The sequence below is a fragment of the Tinamus guttatus genome, unplaced genomic scaffold, assembly GCF_059628265.1.
Source record: "Tinamus guttatus ecotype Peru unplaced genomic scaffold, ASM5962826v1 Tinamus_guttatus_pri_ptg000837l, whole genome shotgun sequence".
NCBI classification, from domain to species: Eukaryota; Metazoa; Chordata; class Aves; order Tinamiformes; family Tinamidae; genus Tinamus; species Tinamus guttatus.
In genome coordinates this window covers 386599-413217 of record NW_028289371.1, presented here as the reverse complement: position 1 = coordinate 413217, position 26619 = coordinate 386599, and the positions used below count along the sequence as shown (strand labels likewise).

The 26619-nt window shown below is 47.5% G+C and overlaps 1 pseudogene; it reads left to right on the top strand.

Annotated features, from left to right (window-relative positions):
- Nucleotides 1-12864: 12864 nt before the first annotated feature.
- LOC148591391 (uncharacterized) lies at nucleotides 12865-23876 on the top strand (annotated as a pseudogene).
- Nucleotides 23877-26619: the final 2743 nt, after the last annotated feature.

Genomic DNA, 26619 nt, shown 5'->3' with positions numbered 1-26619 from the left:
GACTAGGGGACTGTGCCTGCAAATTGCTGAGATGATTGTTCTTCTCACTTGGCTCTGCAAGACAGAGTTAAATGTATCATGAAGACGCTCTGCCATTACCTGGAAACTGGGATGTAACAAGGCCAGTAAAACTATGCAGCACTGAGAGTATCCTTAAAATACCTTTAAGTAAATAGGACATCTTATGTGCGCTGTCGTAGCAGAACAAGGATATGGAGATGCCACCTCCACAGTAGCTGCATCATGTAGATTACATCCAAGCTCACAAGTCTAAGGAGAGTGATCTTCCCAGTCGCCCAACGTCTCCCAGTTTTCAAATCTGCCTAATGTAAAGGGATTTTATACCTGTTTCTGGATTAGGTGCTCTGTGGCGCAGGCACTTGACCTAGACAGGATGGAGAGTTGGGCAGAGAGGAACCTTATGAGGTTCAACAAGGACAAGTGCACCCACCATGGGCCGAGCAAATAACCTATTACAAGTAGAAGTTCCCTCCCAAATAGTATCCTTCTCCTAAATCATGTCCCTTATCACTAAAGTAATAAACCCAATCCCAACCCAGCTTTTGCCAGGACAGTTCAACTCAAACTACAGGTAATTCAGTGCAACATCACTTCTCATGCCCTAAAGTAGGGTCATAGAAATGCAGAAAGGACACAAAGCCCATACAGCTCTTCAGGGACTGGAGGACTGGAAGAAAGCCAATGTCACTCCAGTCTTCAAAAAAGGCAAGAGGGAGGATCCGGGAAACTACAGGCCAGTCAGCCTCACCTCCATCCCTGGAAAGGTGATGGAGCAGCTCATCCTAGAGACCATCTCTAGGTATGTCAAGGAAAAGAAGGTGATCAGGAGTAATCAACATGGATTCACCAAGGGAAAGTCGTGTCTGACGACCGTGATAGCCTTCTACGATGAGGTGACCGGCTGGATGGACGATGGGAGAGCCGTGGATGTTGCCTACCTCAACTTCAGCAAGGCTTTCACACAGTCTCCCATAACATCCTCATAGAGAAGCTCAGGAAGTGTGGATTGAGGACTGGCTGGATGGCAGAGCCCAGAGGGTGGTGATAAATGGGGCCGAGTCTGGCTGGAGGCCTGTGGCCAGTGGTGTCCCCCAGGAGTCAGTACTGGGCCCGGTGCTCTTCAACTTGTTCATCAATGACTTGGACGAGGGCACAGAGCGCACCCTCAGCAAGTCTGCAGATGACACCAAACCAGGAGGAGTGGCCAACACTCCCGAGGGCTGTGCTGCCATTCAGAGAGACCTGGACAGGTTGGAGAGTTGGGCAGAGAGGAACCTCATGAGGTTCAACAAGGACAAGTGCAGGGTCCTGCACCTGGGGAGGAATAATCCCAGGCACCAAGACAGACTAGGGGTTGACCTGCTGGAAAGCAGCTCCGCAGAGAGGGATTTGGGAGTCCTGGTTGACAACAAGTTAACCATGAGGCAGCAATGTGCCCTCGTGGCCTAGAAGGCCAATGGGCTCCTGGCTGCATCAGGAGGAGCGTTGTCAGCAGGTCGAGGGAGGGGATCCTGCCCCTCTGCTCAGCTCTGGTGAGGCCGCACCTGGAGTATTGGGAGCAGTTCTGGGCTCCCCAGTACAAGAGGGATGTGGAGCTTCTAGAGAGGGTCTGGCGTAGAGCCACGGAGATGATTAAGGGACTGGAGCATATGGTCCAGTTCTGGGCTCCCCAGTATGAGAGACACGGAGCTATTGGAGTGAGTCCAGCATAGGGCTACAAAGATGGTAAGGGAACTGGAGCATCTCTCCTCTGAGGAGAGGCTGAGAGCTGGGGATGTTGAGCTTGGAGAAGGAAAAACTGAGAGGAATCTTATCAGTGTGTACAAATATCTTAATGGAGGGTCTCAAGAGGATGAGGCCAGACTCTTTTCACTGTTGCTTAGTAAAATGATGAGGGGCAACAGCCACAAATTGAAACACAGGAAAGCCCACATGAATATGAGGAAAAACTCCTTTACTGTGAGGCTCTGTCAGAGCCCTGTAGCAGGTTGCCCAGAGAGGTTGTGGAGTCTCCTTCACTGGAGGTGTTCAAAAGTCGTGTGAACAGAGTCAACGTGCTGTAGGTGAACCCACTTGAGCAGAGGGGTTTGACTAGATGATCTCCAGAGGTTCTGTCCAACCTCAACCCTTCTGTGATTCTGTGATCCTTTCAGACTTTTACAAATTCACTGATTCACTGGTTTAGAGCTAATTGTATTTGCAGATGGCAAATTCTCAGCAAACAGCAGTGTGTGAATTGGCTAAGCACTCTTGTTTTCTCTTGACATATAAGCTAAATCAAGCACCTAGATGCGTGCTAGATCATGACTGACACTTTGGGAATATTTCCTCTGTTAATACACAGAGCAAGGATTGGGAGATTTTACCTGCTAAGGATTTCTCGAGCCTAGGGCCAGACCCATGAAGAGGTGCTGAGTCACCAGGGACTTAATGTGGAATATTTCTAAAAGTCCAGTTCTGGCTAGACCTGCTGGAAAAATGCACCAAGATGCAAATCAGCTACATTGTGCCATCCTAAAGTGACACAATGATTTCTAAGTCAGCAATTCACGGGGGGGTTGACACATGATGTTAACAGCTATTAAATACGGAGCTCTCTGCAGCCGAGCAGTGCTGTGTGGCACCGTGCTGGCCACAGGATCAAGTGAGGACAGCAGGTAGTAAGGAACCTCCCTGCAGGAGTCTGTCCAAAACTTTCCCTTCCCTACCCATCGTCCTAATTGTCCCATTGGAAATCAGCTGGGAGGAAAACTCTTGGAGGGATCTTAGGAAAATCAGCTGTGAAGACTGGACTTCAGCGATAGCTAGAACAACTGAGATTTGCTTTTTCTCTGATGTTCACAATGCAAAGAGTAAATCGTCTGACAGCCTTGGCCAACAAGGAGAAATTGCACTTGCTAGCCTGGTGACCTTGATAAAATCACTGGGGTCAATGATTCTGGAGGTGCACACAAGTATGTAGACCCCCAAGGTCTGCTCCCTTTTTTCCTCATCCTAGCCCTTTGTGGACTAACTTTGCATCTGACTATGGAACTTTGAGGCCCCCGTGATGTTCTTGCAACCCAGATCCCCTAAGGAGACTGAGCAACATTGCCTCTGCCTCTCCTCTCACAAGCAGATGGGTGCCCAAGCTCTGCGACTGCTCCACAGGTGGTCACTAAGTCCAAATCAGCCATTTTCCAAACCGGTTCCTTCTGTCTTCTTTCTGTTATATTCAGTAGCCCAAGGCTTATCACATCCAGCTGGAGCTCTGAACATTCAGATTCAGAAATTGATTTTCTCCACAATTCAGAGCAAGAATTTGATCAGGGATATCCAACTCCTAGTTATAACCTCATCTAAGGTAGGCCTTCTTCTATAGCTCTTTCTGGAGTTAGTCCTTCTTTAGGCCTAGAGGGAGAAAAAAAAGTACTTTTGTGAAGCTCTGGTCTGAGTTCAGTTTTTTATGATGGTGAATATTTAGGTATTTGGATCAGAAAACTTCCATGGGAGAGCATTCCCCTCTCCTGGAAGAACATCCCATACATAGCTTCGGTGGGAGGGATGAACCCTGGCTAGCAGTTTGACGACTGAGTTGCTTTATAGCTGTAATACCACTTTACTTGATTATGGGAAGTGGATTTTTTGTCAAAACAACCCTATTTCCTTGTGGAAATTACATTTTGTTTTGGTTGATAAAGGCAAATACATAGGTGTAAGACTAATTGACTTTGTTAAGGCCTTGTATCTTGTGGAAACGGGGAAAGATTTCAGTGCTTTTCCCTGTATCCATAAAGAAGATTTTAAGTGAGCTGAACCACAGGTGAGCTGAAGGAGCCCAGCAGATCACATATCAACAGGTCAGATATTGCACATCCCAATTTCAGGCTTTTAACTTGGATCTACACCTGAGCTGTCATCAGAGCTGAAGAATTTATTGTGATTTTTTTTTTTTAGGAACAAAAAAAGGAAAAGAACACAATGTCAAAACTGTGGAAGAGTTCCCAAGGATAATTGTTTCCCATCTGAATATAGCAACAGTTAGACCAATATCTCTGCTCCACTGATCTGCTATTCCAAAGGATGTGGACAAATCAGGAGTGCAGCAGAGAGTGCACAAAAGTTGGTCTGGGCTGAGACAACAGAAAAGGGGTGGGAAAAATGTACGAGTGCTGTGTTTAAAAAGAGCTTGATCTATTTATTGAATCAAAAACATGATTAAGGGATGATTTGACTATGTAAGTGTATATTTTCACAGGAGAAAGTTCTAATTAGTAAATACGTCTTTAATCTAGGAAAGAAGAATGCAAAAAAAAAATCAACTGGTGGTTGCTGAGATGCATGATGCAAATTCAAAGTAATTGGATGTTTAACCCTTAGGACAGAGAGCTGCAGGAAATGACGGGTGCTCTCTCTTTCTCTTTATGGAGATCAATTGGTAAAAAAGTCTAAAAATGGACTTTGTCAATGCATTGAGCTTAAGTGGATGAAAATATATTACCTGTGATACAGATGAGCTTATCATTGCACAGGGAAGAGCTTGGCTATGGACAGCAAACTATTCTTAACATTTATTTTACCTTATTTTTTCAGAGCAAACAAACAACAGAAAATTATTTAACATGGAAAGAACATATCAGATCTGACTGGAAAATGGTACCTCTGGCATGTGAAGACATACTTCTAAATTCACTAGGCAAGCATTTTAAGGACACATCAGTAGGGATACTGTATCTTCAGCATAATAACAGGAGCTTTTCTTAAACAAGTCCCTAAAAACTACAGTGACCTTGAGGCACTGGGTTTAAAATACATCTGTTAGTTCTGCTCAACTAACTTCTTTTACTTGACTTCATCTAAAAGATATCTTGTTTTTTATTGCAATAGCCCATGAGCAAAAATCTCTCACTTGCTTAGGCATGTTAACGCACATCTTGTGTATTTACTAGGTCTAAAAGGAGTGCTCTGAAGAGCTAGTTTTGAAAAAGGCATCTCAAGTGTTACTAAATTAAGCCTTACTTTCTGACATTTGCCCCACTGGGAGATATAACTATTTATTAATAATAATTTTTCTTCCCTTGAAATCGGCAATGCCACCTTCTCCAGTTTGCAGGCTTTGCATAGAGCGTGAATTTCTAGTTCTGCAGAAGAAACAGCCTGGGAGCAAGTTGGAGCCAAGAGCATCAGCAAAGAGCAGAGCTGCTTCAGCCTTCGTTCCTCTCCAGTCACACGAATACCTTTCCTGAAAACTCAGTCACCTCCATCCACCATTCTTGTCAGATGGACCAGGAGTTTGTAATTTGTTTCCCAGATACAGCAGAAATCACTCTACATGTTATCTTCAGAATGGGTACAAACATGTGTGCCTTATTCTCAGCTGAAAGACACCAAAGAACCAATTCATCACCTTGAAAACCTGCTCAGAACACAAACTCGGTACAAAAAAAAGCTTTATGACTCATGCATATATTCTTCAAAAGCCAACTTTCATTTTTTCTTTCTCTTCTTATATTTCTCTTCTCCACTTTCACTCACTGATGGTACCCCAGGGCTTTTGATGTCACACAGTGAGACAGTGAGGGGCTCGGCTTACCGTGACTTGTGCTTGCACACAGCTGTGCACCCAATGATTGCCACACTGACCACAGGGGCCACACTTGGCACCCGGGCCCTCTCCCTCGGTGGCTGTCACACACGCCACAACATCAGCTTGTGTTTGCTGTGGTCCTGCAATTGTCTCAAGCCATTGGACTTGCAGCTCACAGGGAGAAACCACAAGCTTGATCTGGAGCCAGCATTAAATCGCTGTGTGTTTTTAAGTAGATAGATATTTTTGTTGCTTCATCCTTGAAAATCACCTGCAGGCAGTCTGGGTTGCCATAACAGTCTTTCCCACCTGGTGAACATCTACCCACTGCACATGTCCAGCCTTGAAACAGTTTGTCCAGTGATGGTTGGCAGTAAGTACACCTTGAAGAGGACATTAGGGACCGTGATGGAGGGGCTTGCTCTGCTCAAGCCCTGGATATCTAGGTAAGCTTCAAGCGTAGGAACGGGGAACATGCAACCTCAGAGCCCGGTTTCAGACATTTGCCAAGGGGATTATAATGCTTTTAGTATGTCTCGGTTAGACGGTGACCTCAAGGTTGTCCTTAAGTATCACTGCTGACAATCAACTTTGGATCTACTTTGCTGTTCTCTGTTACAACCAGAGACCCCTTTTGTGGTCAGCCAGTCCAGTCAAAATATATTATCTGCAATTGCTTCAGCATAGTCTCCTGAGATTCCGGATAGGCAAGAGGAGCCCAGTACCCAGGAGGGAGACGCTTGGTGTCTGTTTTGCAATGTTCTAAAAGTGCAATGCATGCCAATATCCTTTTTCCTGAAAGCTGGCTTCCTGGAGGAACTGCGTCAGGACAAGCCCAGGCGCAGGCTAGTTTTGTCATTTTGCTTATTGAGCTCAGTGGCTGTAAAGCCTGGGGTTGATATGTTATAGGCAGAGCGGTCTGGGAAGCCTGGCACTAACAGCATCCTGTTTGCTGGAGCAACATGACACCGTTGAAGCTGTTTAAGGAAGAAGTAAATCAGTGAGATTAGAAAAACAGATTTTGCTTTTTTCCTAAAAAAATAAAAATCTTTTGAATGGAAGTTAAAAGCTGATTCAACACAACCAGGAGAAAAGAACCCAACAGGATTTTTAAAAAACAGGGTCTGTTTGTCAGCTGGAGGGTATGTCTTTGTTCAGAGCCCAGAACATCCAGGAATAAAATAATAAATAAAGGGACTGGTGAATGGTGCAGACGTACCATGCCTGCTGAAGGATACCGAATTAATAGGAGGAGTAAATCATCCTCAGTTTACCAACAAACCAGCTTGCTCCTGTGCCCATCTCTCAGGCCAGTAAATCAACCCTGGCTTGTCCCCAACGAGGAGCAGCTGTTTCACTGCCTTGGTCTGGGGCTCAAGCGGGCAGAAAGCCCTCAAGATCCTGCAGGATGCTTTGGCCACATTGATGGACCAAATCAATGGAGGGAGCAGGGAGCAATTATCCCCCTCACGCAAGGGATTTTGGCTGAGAAGGAGCCAGCCTAACAGCCTGAAGGTTTGCCAACCTTTAGTTGTCAAATTGGCCTCGAGTGCTGTTTGGGTAGCGGTGGGATTCGATTGCCACCTGACGAGCATGCAGGAGGTGACTTCTCATCACATATGTCCTTCCAAAGGTACTGCTGTAACAGCCAGCACCATCACACCAGCTCATCTGTGGGAATTTCTCAGGAAAGGCTATTCTTGCTGTGAATAGTAGCATTTTTTTCAGGATGCTTAAGCCGTGATCCTTAAAGAGAGGTGTCACATCTGTGCCCTCAGCTCAGATGACCACGGTTGTCTCTGCCCTGGTTTGAACCTTCTTGGTGGTCCATGGTGGTATGCTCAGGGCTTGGTAAAGGGGCCAAAACAGGTCATAATACAAACAGCTGCACTGAAAGGAGTAGGAAATAAAAGGGGGATGTTTTATTCCTCATCCTATGCTCCTCACAGGGAGTTCACCTGAGCACCTGCGAGATTTCCTCCCTCAGTGCTCATATCTGCTCACAAGATCCAGCAGCAGGTAAAAAAAAAAAAAAAAAAAAAAAACATTGCAAAAGCTGGATTTGCTTCTGCATCTGCCTGTTTCTCCACCTAAGGTGGGAGAAAGGGCTCTAAATCTTCCTGAAGTTAAATTTGCAGGGTTGAGCGCATGGGGAGAAGATGAGAAGATCATCTCTCTTAGCTGAGATGATTGTCAGCTGAGCTCTTGAGCAAGCTGCAAAGTGTGTTGTCCTCAAGCTAGCTCTGGGCCATAAGGTTGGTCCTTGGTAATGGTGGTAGAAAGAACTTCTTGTGTAAAAACATATGGGCACTTGACTGGGAGCAATTAGGCTGAGTCAGCTGGATAGATGGATGGATACCTTAATGGTGGAGAGGAGACAAGATCATGGATGGGCTAGACAGCAGAGGTGGAAGGAAGAGACCAAACCATGAAAGGAGAAAGAGCTGGACTTGGGGGAGCATGAACGTTGTCGCCTTGTCCTGCCGCCTTGGTAGTGAGGCATCCCAGATCTTCACTCAGGAGCAGTGGGATAGGATAGGAGCCAACCAGCGGTTTGGATGGTGGTGGAGCATTGCGCATGGGCTGAGCCACAGTGAGGGCACCAGTAAGCTCAGCTGCTATAGCCTCAGCTTAGACTTTGTACCCCTGAGGGATTTAATTCTCCAGGTAATTGCTAGACAGCTCAGCCCAATTTGGAACATGCTGGTCGGATGGGAGGTGCTCTGCTGTGTGCTTGTAAGATTCTAGCGGGGCAGCTAAAGGAGGAACAGGAGAGGAATCAGCTCCTCCAAGAGCAGTTACAGGCAGTCTGAGCCACCCAGGTGGTGCAGAGGCAGGCTCTGCTGGAGACGAACGATCAGAGGGAGCTCCTGGAGGAGAAATGTGCTAAATGTGCGGCACAGTACGCGATACGAGTGGTAAAGAACAGGAGAGGGAGAAAACCAGGGCAGAAGGGGAGCCAGGTGCGGACTATTGTCCTTGACCCTGACGGGGACCCCAAAACCTGGGATGGGGATATTGAGGAATCAGATGAGGAAGTCCCCATACCGGAGGAGAAGGGCCCATCGCAGGACGAACCAAAAAGGTGAGCCGTCCCGGTAATGCGAAGGAAGGCTGTGCTGCCAGGGCCAGGACAAGTGGTGCAACAGGGTGAACTAACTGATTTCACCCCTGAAGATATTAAGAATCTGCTATCGAAATATAAACAACAACCCGGGGAGAAACCACAGTCCTGGTTGGTAAGATTAATGGAAGAAGGGGCCGATTCAGTGATAATTGACAATGTCGATGCCTCGAGGTTTTTGGGGTTAACTAATGACATGTTTGTACGGTCCGCCCTGCGAAGAGTGGACGGATGTGGCAAGAGTCTTATTGCTGTGGTAGCCGAGGGTCTCGCTTACTGCCACACTAATGACAGCGATTGGCCCCCATCCAGCTCCTCCTGGCTAACTATAAGACAAGCATGCCAGATGCTTAAGGCAGAGGCCATGAAGATTGCTATAGAATTGGGAAGTCCAGAGCTTTATCTACAACAGCCGTTGTTACCCAGGATGCGAAATAAGTTGTTGGAGGGATGCCCAGGAGAGTGGCACCCCTATCTAATTCCAGTTCTGATGTCAGAACAAAGAAACCCTATTGAGAACGTAATTGAAAAGTTGCAACGGATAGGGGACCTTCCAGGATTGGCGTTAGAGGTGGATGGAAAAGGCGGCAGTGAGAAAAGAGGGCTGAGTGGGAACGCAGGGTCGGAATCCGGGGAGCAAGCTTGGCTCTTCCGTTTGCTTTTACAGAACGGCGTTGATAGACAGGAAACTGATGGGAAACCAACAGAAGTATTACGCCAGCTAGCATGCCGATATAATGTCCGTGCGGTCCAGGCAGCAAAGCAACGCTCAGGAATAATGTCCGAGGCTGATAGATCACAGGTGTTGCACCCGCGGGAGGATGTAGAGCGGACAGTGTTACGATTCAGACCGAAGGAAGAACTGGAACCAGTTTTTCCCCCTCAGGAGGGGCTCGGACGCCCAAAACAAGAATAGGGGGGTGGCCAAGCTCCAGTGTCCGAAGGGTTCCAATGTAACATCGCTCGCCGAGACGATCGACCGTTTGTTACACGTGCCATTTATTGGTCGGAACAAGATAGACAAACGGTTCGTGCCTTGGTGGACACGGGAGCGGAGGTCACAGTAGTGCACAGGAACCTAGAACAGCACAAGGGGGAAGTAATCCCTGTTTGGGGTTTGAGTGACCAGCCTGTCAAGGGAAAACTTGTGACTGACTGCCATCAAGCCATACACCAGACTCTTGAAGCTGCTGGGGTGCTGCGACCAGGGAAGGTCCAGGTGATCCAATCAATCAGAGTGCTCAACAATAGAGGGTTGACCAAAGAGTGGACGCCCCTTACCCTGATGAGAGAAATACCCCGTGTGAATCGTGCGGTAGCCACCTCGACTGTAGCATGTGAACCTGGAGCGAACTCTAGTCTCTTCCCTGCGAGGGAAGGGTTGGTATTAAACCATAGAGGAATACTTGAATGGGATCCCGGGGGAGAATTTCTTGAAAATTAAGGCTTCTGTGTTTGCCACCAAGAAGAACCTCGAGCTCTGCTGTTGGCTGCAACCCAACAGCATTTTGTCCAAAAGCTCCAACGATCGTACCAGCCCCACATGACCCTGATCACCCTAGAGATCCATCCTATTCCCCAGGACAACCTGTCTTGGTTGAACTCCCCACCGTGGGGGCGGTACCACTGGTGTTGGACACCCCATTAAACAAATACACCTGGAAGGCGAAAAATGCTTATGGGAAAGTTCATAAGATCCACACTAAATGGATTGTTCCCTCTTTCTAACACGAGAAGCAAGTTTGTCTTTTGTTTCATTTCAGGAGGAAGCAAGCGACCCAGATGTGCCCATGGAAGACGTGAAGCAGGTCATGGAATGGATTAAGAGGATGGGAGACCACCACTGATGGGAAATTTTCTTTGGCTGGTCACCCACAGCGACCATCATCTTCAATGCACTGCTTCATGCTGTTGTAGTTATATCACTAATGCAAAGCTGTGTGCGTGTTGTCATGATAGCAACTTGCTGCTGGATGAGGCAGGTGAGACACTACCTAGAAGACCAGCTGGAAAGCCTGAGTCTGGCTAAGCGCCTTCTACCATAGACAAGGGCAAGACTGGGTTGGCCTCTGTGTTTGCCACCAAGAAGAACCTTGAGCTCCGCTGTTGGCTGCAACCCATTAGGCATTGAGCGGTGGGGACACATGCCATGCCAGACCTTGATGTGAGTGATGGCCACCTCTCTCTCTGAGGGCCATCTAGGAGGCGAATGTAGGCCAAGCGTCCTGCTGCTGGCATGAGTGACAGCTAGCGTAATTAACTTGTGACTAAGTACACAGAGCTTGCCTGAAAATTGCTTATGCTAACTCTGGTGCATGTAGGCCCACTGGATTGCTTACACCACCCTGCACAGTAGGGTGATTTACCATTTTACAGACCAGGTTCAAAAAAAAAAAAAAAAAAAAAGAAAAAGAGAGAGATATGCAAGAACGTCATTGCTCGAAGGCAGTGGCTCCAGGGATTGCTGCCGAGCAAGCATTGACCACGCTACAGAGACTGGGATGCTGGCTAGCAAAGTCCAGCAGTGCTACAATGACAGCTTTGTTGGTAGATGTTGTAAGAGACTGTTCTGGGTTGTGTTTGTCTCGACATCGTTGACACACCATTTACCTGGACAATGCCCTGGCATGTTATCTCTGGGAAGGTCTCTCACCATTTGCGCCTCCTAACCCTGGCATCTTATCTCTGGGAAGACTGTAATAGCAGCTATCTACTTGGCATTGGACGATCAGCTGAACAATGACAACAATGACAGTGCCCACCAGAGCAGTTTGCATGTGAATCGGGGGTGAAGAGGAATACAAAAGCACACAGCAAGTATAATACGAACAACAGGTACCAGAAAACTTCGAGAAAATGAGAGGACCCTTTGAGAAGGGGGACATAAAAGGAGCACATTTTCCCCTCCCGAGGCAGCGCGGAACATCACCTGCACCAGCGTTCAAGGCCTTCTGTCGCGGAACATCACCTGCGCTGAGACCCCTGTACCTGTACCGAAGTGGAGCCAGCGATACTTAGCCGGACTGGTGGTGGTGGTAACTATCATCTTGTTGCATCTCTCCCGCTTGCTTGCTTATCTTTCTTTCCTTTTCTCTTCTCTTCTTCTTCTCTCTGTCCTATTTGCGCTTATGAGAATAAAGCTAACAAGGTTGTATGGCATTTGACCCCGTTTGAGTCTTAATCTCGTGTGGGAGCATATCTAAGTAACAGAGGCTTCCCGATAGAAGACGGATATGATGAGCCAGACTAAGACCAAGGCAAAAAGATAGTGGGAAAGTCACCAGCTGGAAGAACAGAGAAGTAGGAGAGGAAGAACCTGTAAACAAGCTTATCAATGCAGGATAGAGGATTGTGTGCGGGCCAATCATGTGAACGCGTGCCCCGATATCTACAGCCAACCTAGTACGGTAGAAGACGCGTGGACAGTAGTATGTAACCAACTGCAATGTAAGCGTACGCGTGGCTAGATGACTTAGCAGAAATGTAGTAGATGAATAGAGTGCTGTAACGTGAATAAAGTGATTTCTGTTAGACTCATATTGAAGCCTTCCGGAGTCGTGTCTGGCCTCCCGCAATCTCGCTCTTGGGATCGTATTGAAACCTCCCCTGACACTGGATCGGGACGTTTTTTATTGGTGTCACGGACAGGATCCCTGGAGACAAGAGTGCCCTGCTACCTTGTTGTGAAACTTTTGTGTTAGTATAAACTGGTCTCCTGGGAGCACGTAGGGGAAACTTGGATATTAAGGTGTGACCCTCTCAGGATGATAACCCCTTTGTAGGAAAGCTTTTGGTGTTGTGAAACTTTTATTTTAGTACAAGTTGTGGTCTCCTGGGAGCGCATAGGGGAAATTTGGATTTTAACGTGTAACCCTCTCAGGATGATATCCCCTTTGCTGTGAAACTTTTGTGTTAGTAAAATTTTTGGTGCTGTGAAACTGTGGTCTCCTGGGAGCGCGCTCCTGGGAGCGTATAGGGGAAACTTGGATATTAAGGTGTGACCCTCTCAGGACGATATCTCCTTTGCTGTGAAACTTTTTTTTTTTTTTTTTTTTTTTGTGTTAGTACAAGTTGTGGTCTCCTGGGAGTGTATAGAGGAAACTTGGGTTTTAAGGTGTGACCCTCTCAGGGCTATAACGCCTTTGTTGTGAAAATGGCCGCCCAGCAGGCAGCCGATGCTTGTGATAATGTTCACTCCCGGGTTGGAGGAATTGAGAAATTGTATGATCTTTTAGAGGCCCACCGATATCGCCCCTCACCAGAGGGACAAGATTGGGCAAAGAACCATTGGTTTCAACCACAGTGTGTGGTAGATAGGATAAGAGTATTGCAGAAGGAAGCTAAAGTTAAGAGGGGGAAGGGAAAAGCTATAATTTGTGCAGTGCTGGGAGCGAGCCTGGCAGCTGCGGTGGAAGAGAGAAAGCAGTTTTGTCAAGCTGATACTGTGATAGATTCCCTGCAAGTGGCAGTAAATGCCCTGCAGGAACAGTTAAAGGAGAACAAACAATTGCTGAAGGAGGAAAGGAACCAAAACACGATATTAAAGCAAGAGTTGAGGAATCAACTTTTGAGGGAAGGAGATGCACCGTCAGAAGTAGGAATGATGTGTGCAGAGAAAAGGATACAGCAAATTTATCCCCAGGGAAGTTTGCAGAAGGCCAAAGAAGCTGCAGAAAGCCCCTCCCATATGTGTCCACTGATTAAAACAGAGTATGCGTATGAGGACGATAGTGATGACTGTCCTCAGGTTATCACCAAAGAAGTCCCATTCACTGCAACTAAATTAGCAAAGATGAGAAAAGATTTTGCAAGAGCTGCAAAAGAGTCAGAGACAGAATACGTGTGGAGAGTGTCTTTGTCAGGAGGGGATGGAATCTTGTTGTCAGAGAAAGAAGCAGAAGGATATTGGGGTCCAGGTGTGTTTCTGACCACAGGCGACCGCCAAGCCCCATGGTCATTGACTCAGAGAGCTGCATATTGGGCCAGAGGGCTGAACCCCTTGGAGAGGGGAGATCCCCTTGCCATAACAGGGACAGTGGATCAGTTAGTGGAAAGTGTGCAAAAGGCTGCCTCTCTCCAGATGATGTATGATCGGGAGCTGAAGCCCAGCCAGGGTTCCCCAATGATGTTGCCTGTGGACCCAGAGAGGATGACTCCCCTGATACGAGGACTTCCTGACTCCCTGAAACCCATTGGGATTCAATTATAAGGGAGGATTCAGAACATCCCCGATGGAGAAAGAATTACGGCCGCTCTGGAGGGGATAGTGACCCCTGACTATCGGCGGCCAGGGAGGAAAGTATGGACATGCAGGGAGGTAGCCCAGGAGTTGATTAATTTTGGGAGAAAGTACGGCCCTGTTGCTGGATTGTCCCAAAGAACTGAAACCAGGGTTCTACGAGCTGCAGAACGGGTTAGTGGGCGGCAATCACCCTCCAGGAAGCACCAAGACTTGGGGTCAATCCAAGATCATAATTCCGGGAGAGAGAAACCCCTAACTCGACAGGGGCTGTGGCTGCTAGGTCTTCAGAAAGGTATTCCCCAGGATTTGATGGACGGACTCTCGACCAAAAAATTAGAGCAACTAGTACAGGAATGGTCAGGGCAAAGGGCCACTTTCAGACCAGCCCCCACTGCCCCCCCCCCCCCCCCGCCGCCCCTTAATAGACTTTGAGGAGGAGCCAGCTGAGAAGGAGATAACTGCGGGAAACTAATCCCTCTGCCCCGCCCCGAGGGTGAGGGGGGAGGCGGAGGATGGATGTTTGTAAGACAACTCACCTGCAATACAAAAGGGGATTTATTGATTACTATTGCTGTAGGACCAAGGAAAAGACCAGTAACTTTTTCAATTGATACTGGAGCACAAATTACTGTGCTAATGCGGACCGAAGCAGAACAGTGTGGAATCTCGATTCCCTCTAGAAATCTAATTGTTTTAAATGGCTTGGGGAAAACACAGTCGGTGTCTATGACTTCAGTGACGCTATGGTTACCAGGAGAGGAAGATCCTGTCAACACCACGGTGGCCATAGGATCTTTTCAGATGAATCTCCTAGGCATAGATGTTTTGAAGGGGAGGCAATGGCGTGATACCCAGGGAAACTCGTGGTGTTTCGGTATTCCCCAGGTCAGGCAATCGGCCAAAATATCTTACAGGAGGGTGTGTTTACTGCAAGCAGCACCTACCCTCCCCCCTTTCAAACCGACAAATGTGAAACCCTATCCATTGCCATTAGGAGCCAGAGAGGGAATTACATCGGTTCTGGAGGATTTAAAGAAACAAGGGGTTGTAGTTCCCACTCACTCCCCATTTAACTCTCCAGCATGGCCTGTCAGAAAGCCAAATGGCAAATGGAGGTTGACAATAGATTACCGGAGACTGAATGCCAACACAGGTCCGCTAATGGCTGCTGTACCAAATATTGCCGAATTGATAGCTACTATTCAGAAACAATCCCACCCCATTATGGCGACAATCAATGTCAAGGATATGTTTTTCATGGTCCCTTTACAACGAGAGGACCAGGATCGTTTTGCCTTCACCTGGGAAGGACAGCAATACACCTTTACACGACTCCCACAAGGGTATAAGCACTCCCCCACGCTGGCCCACCATGCTCTAGCACAAGAGCTGGAAACAATTCCCATAAGGGCGGAAGTGAAGATTTATCAATATATAGATGATACACTCATAGGAGGAAGTCAGAGAGAAGAAGTTAGGGACGTGCAGAAGGACATCATCGTCCACCTAGAAAATATAGGGTTGACAATCCCCCCCGAGAAAATACAAACCCCTTCAAGTGAAGTAAAATTTTTGGGGATCTGGTGGAAGGGAGGGATGACATGTATCCCACCGGATACTCTTTCCTCTCTCAACCAAATCAAGATGCCCGAATCAGAGGGACGGACTTACAACATGCACTAGGGTTGCTTGTGTTCTGGAGGAAACATATCCCTGACTTTTCGATTATTGCCAGGCCTCTGTATGACTTATTGCGGAAAAGAGCTCAGTGGGAATGGACTCAGATCCATGACGAGGCTTTGCAGCTGTTGATATTTGAAGCAACTGCCTATCAGGCCCTTGGTCCCATTCAGCCAACAGACCCAGTTCAGATTGAATGGGGGTTTGCCAAGACTGGACTATCAATCCATTTGTGGCAAAAGGGTCCAGAGGGACCTACTCGGCCCATTGGTTTTTATTCTCACAGTTTTAAAGATGCTGAAAAAAAGATATACAACTTGGGAAAAAAGGTCTATTTGTAGTTAGCCTAGCTCTGAGGGAAGCCGAACGGACTATCCAGCAACAACCTATAATGCTCAGAGGCCCATTTAAAGCGATTAAAGCACTTTTGGCCGGAACCCCACCCCCTGACGGGGTGGCTCAGAGAGCCTCTGTGCGAAAATGGTATGCACAAATAGAACACTATTGTGAATTTTTTTCTGTATCTGAAGGAACTACAAAAGTGTTAAATATACAAGATGAGGTGGATATGGATGGAGAAACACCTGGGTTATTATCTGTAATACAGGTAGCTCCTCCGTTTTCTGGACAACTGCAGAACATCTGGTTTATGGATGCCTCGTCAAAGCGAGAGGGAAAAATTTGGAAATACCGGGCTGTAGTGCTCCGGATAGATACTGAGGAACAGATCGTTACTGAAGGGGAAGGTAGTGCGCAAGTAGGAGAACCAGTCGCAGTGTGGAGCATTTTCCAACATGAGGCTCAGGCTGTTGCTTCTGTCTATATCTATACTGACTCTTATGCTGTGTTTAAAGGCTGCACTGAGTGCACTGAGTGGCTTCCATTCTGGGAACAAAATGAATGAGAGGTCAATAGAATACCTGTATGGCAAAAGGAAAAGTGGCAAGAGATTCTTACCATTGCCAGACAAGGGAAATTTGCAGTAGCCTGGGTAGCATCTCACCAACGAGATGACACCGCAGTGAATCAATGGAATGCTAAGGTGGATGAACTAGCCTGGTTGGCTCCCCTACAAAGCACCCAGATAGCAGAAAATTGGGAACGTCTGTTGGAATGGCTACATATAAAACGGAAACATTCAGGAGCTAAGGACCTATTTTGTGAGGCGCAAGCCCGAGGGTGGCCAGTTACTAGGGAGGAATGTAAAACTTGTGTATCTTCTTGCGAACAGTGCTGTGTCCATCTGGACAGACATCCTCTGGGAGGTGACCCCCTGCACTTGAGAAAGGGAAAAGGCCTGTGGGAGGCCTGGCAGATTGATTACATAGGCCCCTTTCGAAGGTCAGAGGGAAAACACTATGTACTGGTAGGTGTAGAGATAATATCTGGATTAGTACAAGCTAAAGCATGTGCTAAGGCAACAGGAGAAAACACAATAAAGGCCCTGAAAGAATGGTTTGGGATCTTCCCCAAACCACAGTCAATTCAGTCATATAACGGCTCACATTTTACAGCCAAAGTGGTTCAGGAGTGGGCAGCATAGGAAGAAATTTGGTGGGTGTTTCATACTCCGTATTACCCACAAGCGAATGGAATTGTAGAAAGAACAAATGGTCTATTGAAACGATTCTTCAAACCGAATGAGCCAAGATGGGCTGAGCGGGTGTGGGATGCGGTGACCAGCGTCAACAGTCACTGGGGAATAAATGGATGTCCAAAGATCACAGCATTTTGTCCAAAAGCTCCAACGATCGTACCAGCCCCACATGACCCTGATCACCCTAGAGATCCATCTTATCCCCCAGGACAACCTGTCTTGGTTGAACTCCCCACCGTGGGGGCGGTACCACTGGTGTCGGACACCCCATTAAACAAATACACCTGGAAGGCGAAAAATGCTTATGGGAAAGTTCATAAGATCCACACTAAATGGATTGTTCCCTCTTTCTAACACGAGAAGCAAGTTTGTCTTTTGTTTCATTTCAGGAGGAAGCAAGCGATCCAGATGTGCCCATGGAAGACGTGAAGCAGGTCATGGAATGGATTAAGAGGATGGGAGACCACCACTGATGGGAAATTTTCTTTGGCTGGTCACCCACAGCGACCATCATCTTCAATGCACTGCTTCATGCTGTTGTAGTTATATCACTAATGCAAAGCTGTGTGCGTGTTGTCATGATAGCGACTTGCTGCTGGATGAGGCAGGTGAGACACTACCTAGAAGACCAGCTGGAAAGCCTGAGTCTGGCTAAGCGCCTTCTACCATAGACAAGGGCAAGACTGGGTTGGCCTCTGTGTTTGCCACCAAGAAGAACCTTGAGCTCCGCTGTTGGCTGCAACCCATTAGGCATTGAGCGGTGGGGACACATGCCATGCCAGACCTTGATGTGAGTGATGGCCACCTCTCTCTCTGAGGGCCATCTAGGAGGCGAGTGCAGGCCAAGCAGCCTGCTGTTGACATGAATAACTTGTGACTGAACATCCCACTCCCAAATCATTGTAAGATGTGCATTTGCCACCTTAATGTTTTTGCCATGTATCATCCCTTGTTTTATTCAATTAATCCAACATGTTGTTTCTAATATGCAATTTGTATCTACTGTCTCACTCGATGGTGTGAAACAGATTTGTGTCATTCACCAATCAAAGCCAGCAGCTATATCAATTATTTAGTGAACTGGAAGCTTCCAGGCCTAAACTATACATGTGCCCTGGGCTGGGGGCATGGAAAATCTTGCTGCATATCCAGATCTCGATCCCAGCAGACCAGGCTCAGCCACTCGCTCCACGACGGTCTGGATATTCAGCCTTCCTGAAGGGAAAAATTGCAAGAGAAAAGGCAAAATGCTTATAACTTGGTTAACATATTCTATTTTGGGGCATTTTGTTTTGATAATTGCTTCTGTGGGGGTTGCCTTCTTTAGCTAACCCACCCCCAACTCGAGCCGTAAACAAGCAATGTGACTTGGGACACTTGTCCTAAGATCTTATCTCACCATTTTATTTTATTTTATTTTATTTTATTTTATTTTATTTTATTTTATTTTATTCTTTGTGTGTGTGTGGTAATCTCGTTTTGTGTGTATAGGTTGACTTTGTAATTATTTGAATGATCTTTCTAGAAAATTAAGGTTTCATACTGAGTCATTTTTTGTAAAAACGTAATTGAATCGCATAGCAGACAATAATGTCCAGAGTTTTATATGATGATGTATCTTTTAAGTGTTTGAAAGAAATGCTATCAAGATATTGTGGCATGGGCGGCTTTCTTCTCTCTTTCATTCTCACTCTTTCGCTCTCGCTCTCTCCCTCTCTCCCTTTATCTTTCACATCGCCACAAAACAGCGATGTGGAGCCACTGAGTAGTGTAAGAGACTGTTCTGGGTTGTGTTTGTCTCGACATCGTTGACACACCATTTACCTGGACAATGCCCTGGCATGTTATCTCTGGGAAGGTCTCTCACCATTTGCGCCTCCTAACCCTGGCATCTTATCTCTGGGAAGACTGTAATAGCAGCTATCTACTTGGCATTGGACGATCAGCTAAACAAGGACAACAATGACAGTGCCCACCAGAGCAGTTTGCATGTGAATCGGGGGTGAAGAGGAATACAAAAGCACACAGCAAGTATAATACGAACAACAGGTACCAGAAAACTTTGAGAAAATGAGAGGACCCTTTGAGAAGGGGGACATAAAAGGAGCACATTTTCCTCTCCCGAGGCAGCACGGAACATCATCTGCACCAGCGTGCACGGCCTTCTGTCGTGGAACATCACCTGCACCGAGACCCCTGTACCTGTACCGAAGTGGAGCCAGCGATACTTAGCCGGACTGGTGGTGGTGGTAACTATCATCTTGTTGCATCTCTCCCGCTTGCTTGCTTATCTTTCTTTCCTTTTCTCTTCTCTTCTTCTTCTCTCTGTCCTATTTGCGCTTATGAGAATAAAGCTAACAAGGTTATATGGCTTTTGACCCCGTTTGAGTCTTAATCTCACTCTTGGGATCATATTGAAACCTCCCCCGACCGGGACAGATGTAGACTCAGCTTAGCACGCAACCTTGCTGCAATGGCTACGCGTCTGCTTACACATGGCCACAGGTGTGAGGAGGCAGGGGCCTGGGCATGCCCAGGTCCAGATGTTACAGGATCTAACTCATCCATTGAGAGTGGATGGTGATTGGACTCCATTCAGACGATGGATGTGAGGTTGACCATGGCTACAGAAACTGTTATTAGCGCTGTTATTTCTATTTGTAATATTATCATATGTTGTATCCCTTGCGTAGTGATGCTGACACGAGGCATGGTTGAGACTGCTATGAAAACATTATCTGTTGGGGTGCTTAACTACAATAGATTGACCTCTACAGATCACGGGGTGGCATGTATTGGAGATGAAAATTTCTGTGATCTGTAGAGTCATAACAATCTCCCGTGGGAAGCAGAGGCCAGACCTTGAGAAAGAAGATGTTTGCCTGCCTGGGCTGAGCGATAAGGAGCACGGAGGCAGCTGCTCAGCCCGGTTCACAGGCAGCCCCTCCAAAAACCTGTTAAAGCTGACCGCTCGGCTGGGCTTGTAGCCAACTTAACCGCAGACGTCCTCCAAACTAGCTTTGGAGGCCAAACACCTGGAAATGAGGAAGAAGAGGAGGAAGGCAGGACCCTCGAATTGAGGGCTGGGACCCCTGACTGGTGTGCGTGCCTGCGCACCCAGGGGGAGAGTTGCGCAACTGAAGGAGGAGTTCGTCCGCCTCCTGGCCTGCCTCCTGGGTCAGACTGACCCTACGTGCCAGGATGCACCGGGCATAGAGAGGACAGTGCGGAGAGAGCGGGGGGAAGGAGAAACTCCTCACTCTGAGGCCTACACTGGCTCCGCGGGAACCGGCCAGCAACTCTCACTCTGCTCTGCCAGCTCGAGAGGATGTTCGGGTCCAGTATCCCGCCGGCAGGAATCACCTTGTGAGTAGTTATCCATATTTTGCTGCTTTTATGTACTTTCACCTGAATAAATGCTCGATGTAATCACCTAGTTCTGCATGATTATTGCCGAATCCCGAGCCCATCCGGAACTTTCCCTTCTTGGCTGTCATGACTTAAAGGAAGAATACATTCGTAAGGAAAAGATTTTGTATATGACTTCAAAAACATCGTTTGGGTTTCTTCCTGCTTTAGTTTCCTCCTCCGTGAAGTGAGAACAGTCATGTTTCCAGATGTTAATAGATTAAAACCAGTAAAAACTGTTTGAGGGCCTCCAGCCCTACCCGCACTGCGAGCATCTCCCCTCGCAGCCCATGAGAATTCCATCTTCCCTTCCTGATTTTTGTTCTCCACTCCTCACCTGTCTGCATGTACTGCTCGAGCAGTAAACCAGCATTTCCCTGGGAAGCACCTTAAAATGCAGTTTTTTCTTAGCTATGGAGCATGGGAGCAACAAGACACTCAGAGAAAAACAGAGCTATTAAACATAAGTAGTTGTGGGAATTATCACCAGGTCATTGTCTATCAACCGAATGAAATGTCTTTTTTGTTTGTTTTGTCACTTACATTTTCTGTTTCCTTTATAAGCATTAACTGTTGTAGATGAGTGCGGGAGGCCAGACACGACTCCAGAAGGCTTCAATATGAGTCTAACAGAAATCACTTTATTCGCATTACAGCACTCTATTTATCTACTACATTTCTGCTAAGTCATCTAGCCACGCGTACGCTTACATTGCTATTGGTTACATACTACTGTCCACGCGTCTTCTACCGTACTAGGTTGGCTGTAGATATTGGGGCACGCGTTTACATGATTGGCCCGCACACAGTCCTCTTATCGTATCCGTCTTCTATCGGGAAGCCTCCGTTACTTAGATACGATCCCACAGTTCCCCCTTTTTGTTCTTGAACCAGCCAAGACTTCTTTACAGCATACTCAATCATCTTGGATACACATTTCAATAAACAAGGCACAACTAGTAGAATGCAACATAGAATCAACAACAACATCCCAACACTTCTAAATAACAAGCGAAACCATCCCGAAATTCCCCATCCACTTAATAAATTGTCCAACCATGAGAGACCCTCATCCTCTGTGACTTTATGCAAAATTTTTGCGTGATCCCAAATGTCTTGGATATCTGCGAGTATTTTGCCGGACTGATCAGTATTAGATATGTATTTGTGGTGGCTCTTCCCCATAAATAGTCAGCCCAGTGTTGGTCTCCTACTCCCACAGAATAGCTACTTGCAGAATTTATATCCCCGCTATGGTTCAATTTAAGCTTTATGGTCATCCAGTGGCCTGTTTTGTTTTGAAAGGTGCCTAGTTTCGGGCCTGATAAGTTATAATATATATAAGGCACCATGTTACTAACCAATTGAGGTGTAAAAGGTGTTCCTTCCATTGTGACATTCTCCTGTGTACACTAATATGACGTATTGAGTAAGCTATATGGATTCAGGTCTGGCCAGTTGCTCAAAGGAATACCTAACACCAGTGCATCAAATTGATCTGCTGTCCCACAAAGCCAACAACTCTTGATTTGGGTATAATTAACAATCCGCCTAAGCAGCATAACATATCCTTTAGCGTTAAAAGTAGCATCAGCTCCTATAATAGCGTTAAAAGCAACATTCCCTCCTAAAAGCCACAATATACAGCTAAAAATAACAGTAACACCTCTTCCTCCCATGTTTTCCTTCTGCAGGCTCACACTTTCCACAGCTAGGGTACCGGCTGCTTGCCTGCTACGTCTGATGTATGCGAGTCTGCTTCCAGCCAAGGTCTCGCCCATTTCGCTGGCACCCATCTGGTTCCAGTATCTGTAATGACACAAGCATACCCTTTTCCCCAGGTTATCAAGTCCAAAGGTCCCGTCCATTTTCCCGTGTTCCAGTCTGTCAGCATCACCTTACATGGGCCCGATTTTACTTCTGTCAGGGCTCTCTTTAGCCCAGCCCCGTGTTTGACCATCGGAGGGACTAGGCTGTCCTGGGGTAATCTCAAAAAAATTAAAACATATACTGCTTTTGCCAATCTCTCTGCAGGCATAATTCCCAATTCTCCCCCTTTTTGTTTTTGAAGCTGGCGTTTCAGCATTTGGTTCATATGTTCCACTATGGCCTGCCCAGTAGGGGAGTGTGGAATGCCTGTAACATGCTCTATGCCCCAAAGATGGAAAAACTCTTGTGTCCCTCGTGTGACATAGCCAGACCCATTATCAGTTTTTACCCTTTGTGGGACCCCCAATGCTGCCATAGCCACCCGCATGTGGCGCTGGACATATTTGCTGGATTCACCCGTCTGTGCCGTGGCCCAGACGGCCATAGAAAAGCAGTCAACCGACACATGGACATATTTTAGTCTGCCGAACTCCGGTATATGGGTAACGTCCATTTGCCACAGTTCCAACAGACCGGTACCTCTGGGATTCACCCCAGTCGGGCAGCCACCCGTGAATTGCTGACAATCAGGGCAAGCTTGTATAATCCCTCGTGCCACAGTGTTTGTCAGGTTAAACTGCCGTCGTAGCGCCTTGGCAGACTGATGGAAAATTGGATGGGAACGCTGAGCCTGTTGAAACTTATCTGGCATGGGGCCCGTCCACGCTGGAGCTACCAGCCGATCCGCCCGTTGGTTTTCCTCGGACAGATCACCTGGCAAATTTGTGTGACTCCAAATATGTGTAATAAAATATGGTGCCTCGCGTATGTTGAGCAATAGCCAGAGTGTTTTAAAGAGGGCAGAGCTGCATCGCCAACTTCTTTCAGAATTGCGCGGTCCATGCATCGAACAATACCTACTACATACAGGGAGTCACAGACCACATTCAGGGCCTGATCTGGCCAGCGCTGAAAGGCCATGATGACAGCACATAATTCTAGTTGTTGAGTGGAACCACTAAATTCCGATAGCACCACCTCCTTCCAGACGTCTCCCTCTTTCCAGGTTAATGCTGACTTCTGTGATCTCCCTCCGGCGTCCGTAAACACGGTCACTCCCTTAACCGGCGTTAATGTCCATTGTCAGGTGTATTTCAGGGGTCCCGGTTGAGTCCAAACCCTGTTTCACTCTGATTTTTGATTTAGATTTGGGAATGCATGCAAAAAGCGGCACTAACTGTGCGATCTTCTCCCCAGCCGGAACATGAATCGGCGGACTGGGGGTCCAGATCATCACATGAATGGCACCCGTAAAGTCCGCATCGATCACGCCAGGCAATACAAAAAGGCCTCTGCGCGTAACCGATGAGCGACCTAACAGTAGTGCACTTAATCCTTTTCCCAGCAGGCCGCAAGTAGTGGATGGGAGGCATTGTACACTGGAGTCGGAGAGCACTGCGTCTACTGCGAGGGCAACGTCCACTCCGGCACTTCCTGTTGTGGCGGTGGTGATGCTATCCAAGCTCCCCGGGATCTTGCTTTCATCGGCGCGCGAGATCCCAGCGTGCTCGCCTTCCCGTTTCCCAACCCGGTTCTGTTTGCATGTGCCTGGGAGCGGCACTCCTTCTCCCAGCGACCAAACCTCCCACATCTATTGCGACCTCCATTAAACGCATATCCGCCGCCCCTTTTATCAAACTGGCACTGGGCTTTGAGATGACCGGGGCATCCGCACTTAAAGCGGCGCAGGTTGTTTACTACTGTCCACGCGTCTTCTACCGTACTAGGTTGGCTGTAGATATCGGGGCACGCGTTCACATGATTGGCCCGCACACAATCCTCTATCCTGCATTGATAAGCTTGTTTACAGGTTCTTCCTCTCCTACTTCTCTGTTCTTCCAGCTGGTGACTTTCCCACTATCTTTTTGCCTTGGTCTTAGTCTGGCTCATCATATCCGTCTTCTATCGGGAAGCCTCTGTTACTTAGATATGCTCCCACACGAGATTAAGACTCAAACGGGGTCAAATGCCATACAACCTTGTTAGCTTTATTCTCATAAGCGCAAATAGGACAGAGAGAAGAAGAAGAGAAGAGAAAAGGAAAGAAAGATAAGCAAGCAAGCGGGAGAGATGCAACAAGATGATAGTTACCACCACCACCAGTCCGGCTAAGTATCGCTGGCTCCACTTCGGTACAGGTACAGGGGTCTCAGCGCAGGTGATGTTCCGCGACAGAAGGCCTTGAACGCTGGTGCAGGTGATGTTCCGCGCTGCCTCGGGAGGGGAAAATGTGCTCCTTTTATGTCCCCCTTCTCAAAGGGTCCTCTCATTTTCTCGAAGTTTTCTGGTACCTGTTGTTCGTATTATACTTGCTGTGTGCTTTTGTATTCCTCTTCACCCCCGATTCACATGCAAACTGCTCTGGTGGGCACTGTCATTGTTGTCATTGTTCAGCTGATCGTCCAATGCCAAGTAGATAGCTGCTATTACAGTCTTCCCAGAGATAAGATGCCAGGGTTAGGAGGCGCAAATGGTGAGAGACCTTCCCAGAGATAACATGCCAGGGCATTGTCCAGGTAAATGGTGTGTCAACGATGTCGAGACAAACACAACCCAGAACAGTCTCTTACAACATCTACCAACAAAGCTGTCATTGTAGCACTGCTGGACTTTGCTAGCCAGCATCCCAGTCTCTGTAGCGTGGTCAATGCTTGCTCGGCAGCAATCCCTGGAGCCACTGCCTTCGAGCAATGACGTTCTTGCATATCTCTCTCTTTTTCTTTCTTTTTTTTTTTTTTTGAACCTGGTCTGTAAAATGGTAAATCACCCTACTGTGCAGGGTGGTGTAAGCAATCCAGTGGGCCTACATGCACCAGAGTTAGCATAAGCAATTTTCAGGCAAGCTCTGTGTACTTAGTCACAAGTTAATTACGCTAGCTGTCACTCATGCCAGCAGCAGGACGCTTGGCCTACATTCGCCTCCTAGATGGCCCTCAGAGAGAGAGGTGGCCATCACTCACATCAAGGTCTGGCATGGCATGTGTCCCCACCGCTCAATGCCTAATGGGTTGCAGCCAACAGCGGAGCTCAAGGTTCTTCTTGGTGGCAAACACAGAGGCCAACCCAGTCTTGCCCTTGTCTATGGTAGAAGGCGCTTAGCCAGACTCAGGCTTTCCAGCTGGTCTTCTAGGTAGTGTCTCACCTGCCTCATCCAGCAGCAAGTTGCTATCATGACAACACGCACACAGCTTTGCATTAGTGATATAACTACAACAGCATGAAGCAGTGCATTGAAGATGATGGTCGCTGTGGGTGACCAGCCAAAGAAAATTTCCCATCAGTGGTGGTCTCCCATCCTCTTAATCCATTCCATGACCTGCTTTCCTGCAGGAGCTCCCTCTGATCTTTCGTCTCCAGCAGAGCCTGCCTCTGCACCACCTGGGTGGCTCAGACTGCCTGTAACTGCTCTTGAAGGAGCTGATTCCTCTCCTGTTCCTCCTTTAGCTGCCCCGCTAGAATCTTACAAGCACACAGCAGAGCACCTCCCATCCGACCAGCATGTTCCAGTCAGACCGAGTTCTTAGTACGATCAGTCTCCCCAAACCGACCCTACTACTGTAACACCGCCCTGGGGTCCTTCTGGGTCCATGGTTCTGGAGATACCCGGGTGCAGGTTTCCCATCGGTTCCACAGAGTATTCCATGGTTCTGGCCCCCATTTAGGACACTCCCTCGGAGGCGCAGCCTCCCTGCAGTCGCCAATGCTGCCTGCAGCTCTCCCGAAAAAGGACCACCGCATGTCGCACACACAATAAAGACCACAAACACAAATAGCACAAACATGATTTCCATGAAGTGGCATGACCTCATCTAGCTATGCACTCTACTAGTGAGTTCCACTATTTTGATAGCCAATAAAGACCACAGACACAAACAGCACGAACACAATTTCTATCCAGTGGCACGACCTCACGTAGCTGTGCACTCTCCTTAGTGAGTTCCACTCTTTCAATAGCACAAACAATTTCCATCCAGTGGCAGGACCTCGCCTAGCTGTGCACTCCACTAATGAGTTCCACTGTTTAATTGCCCAATCCCATCCTCGGCACCAAT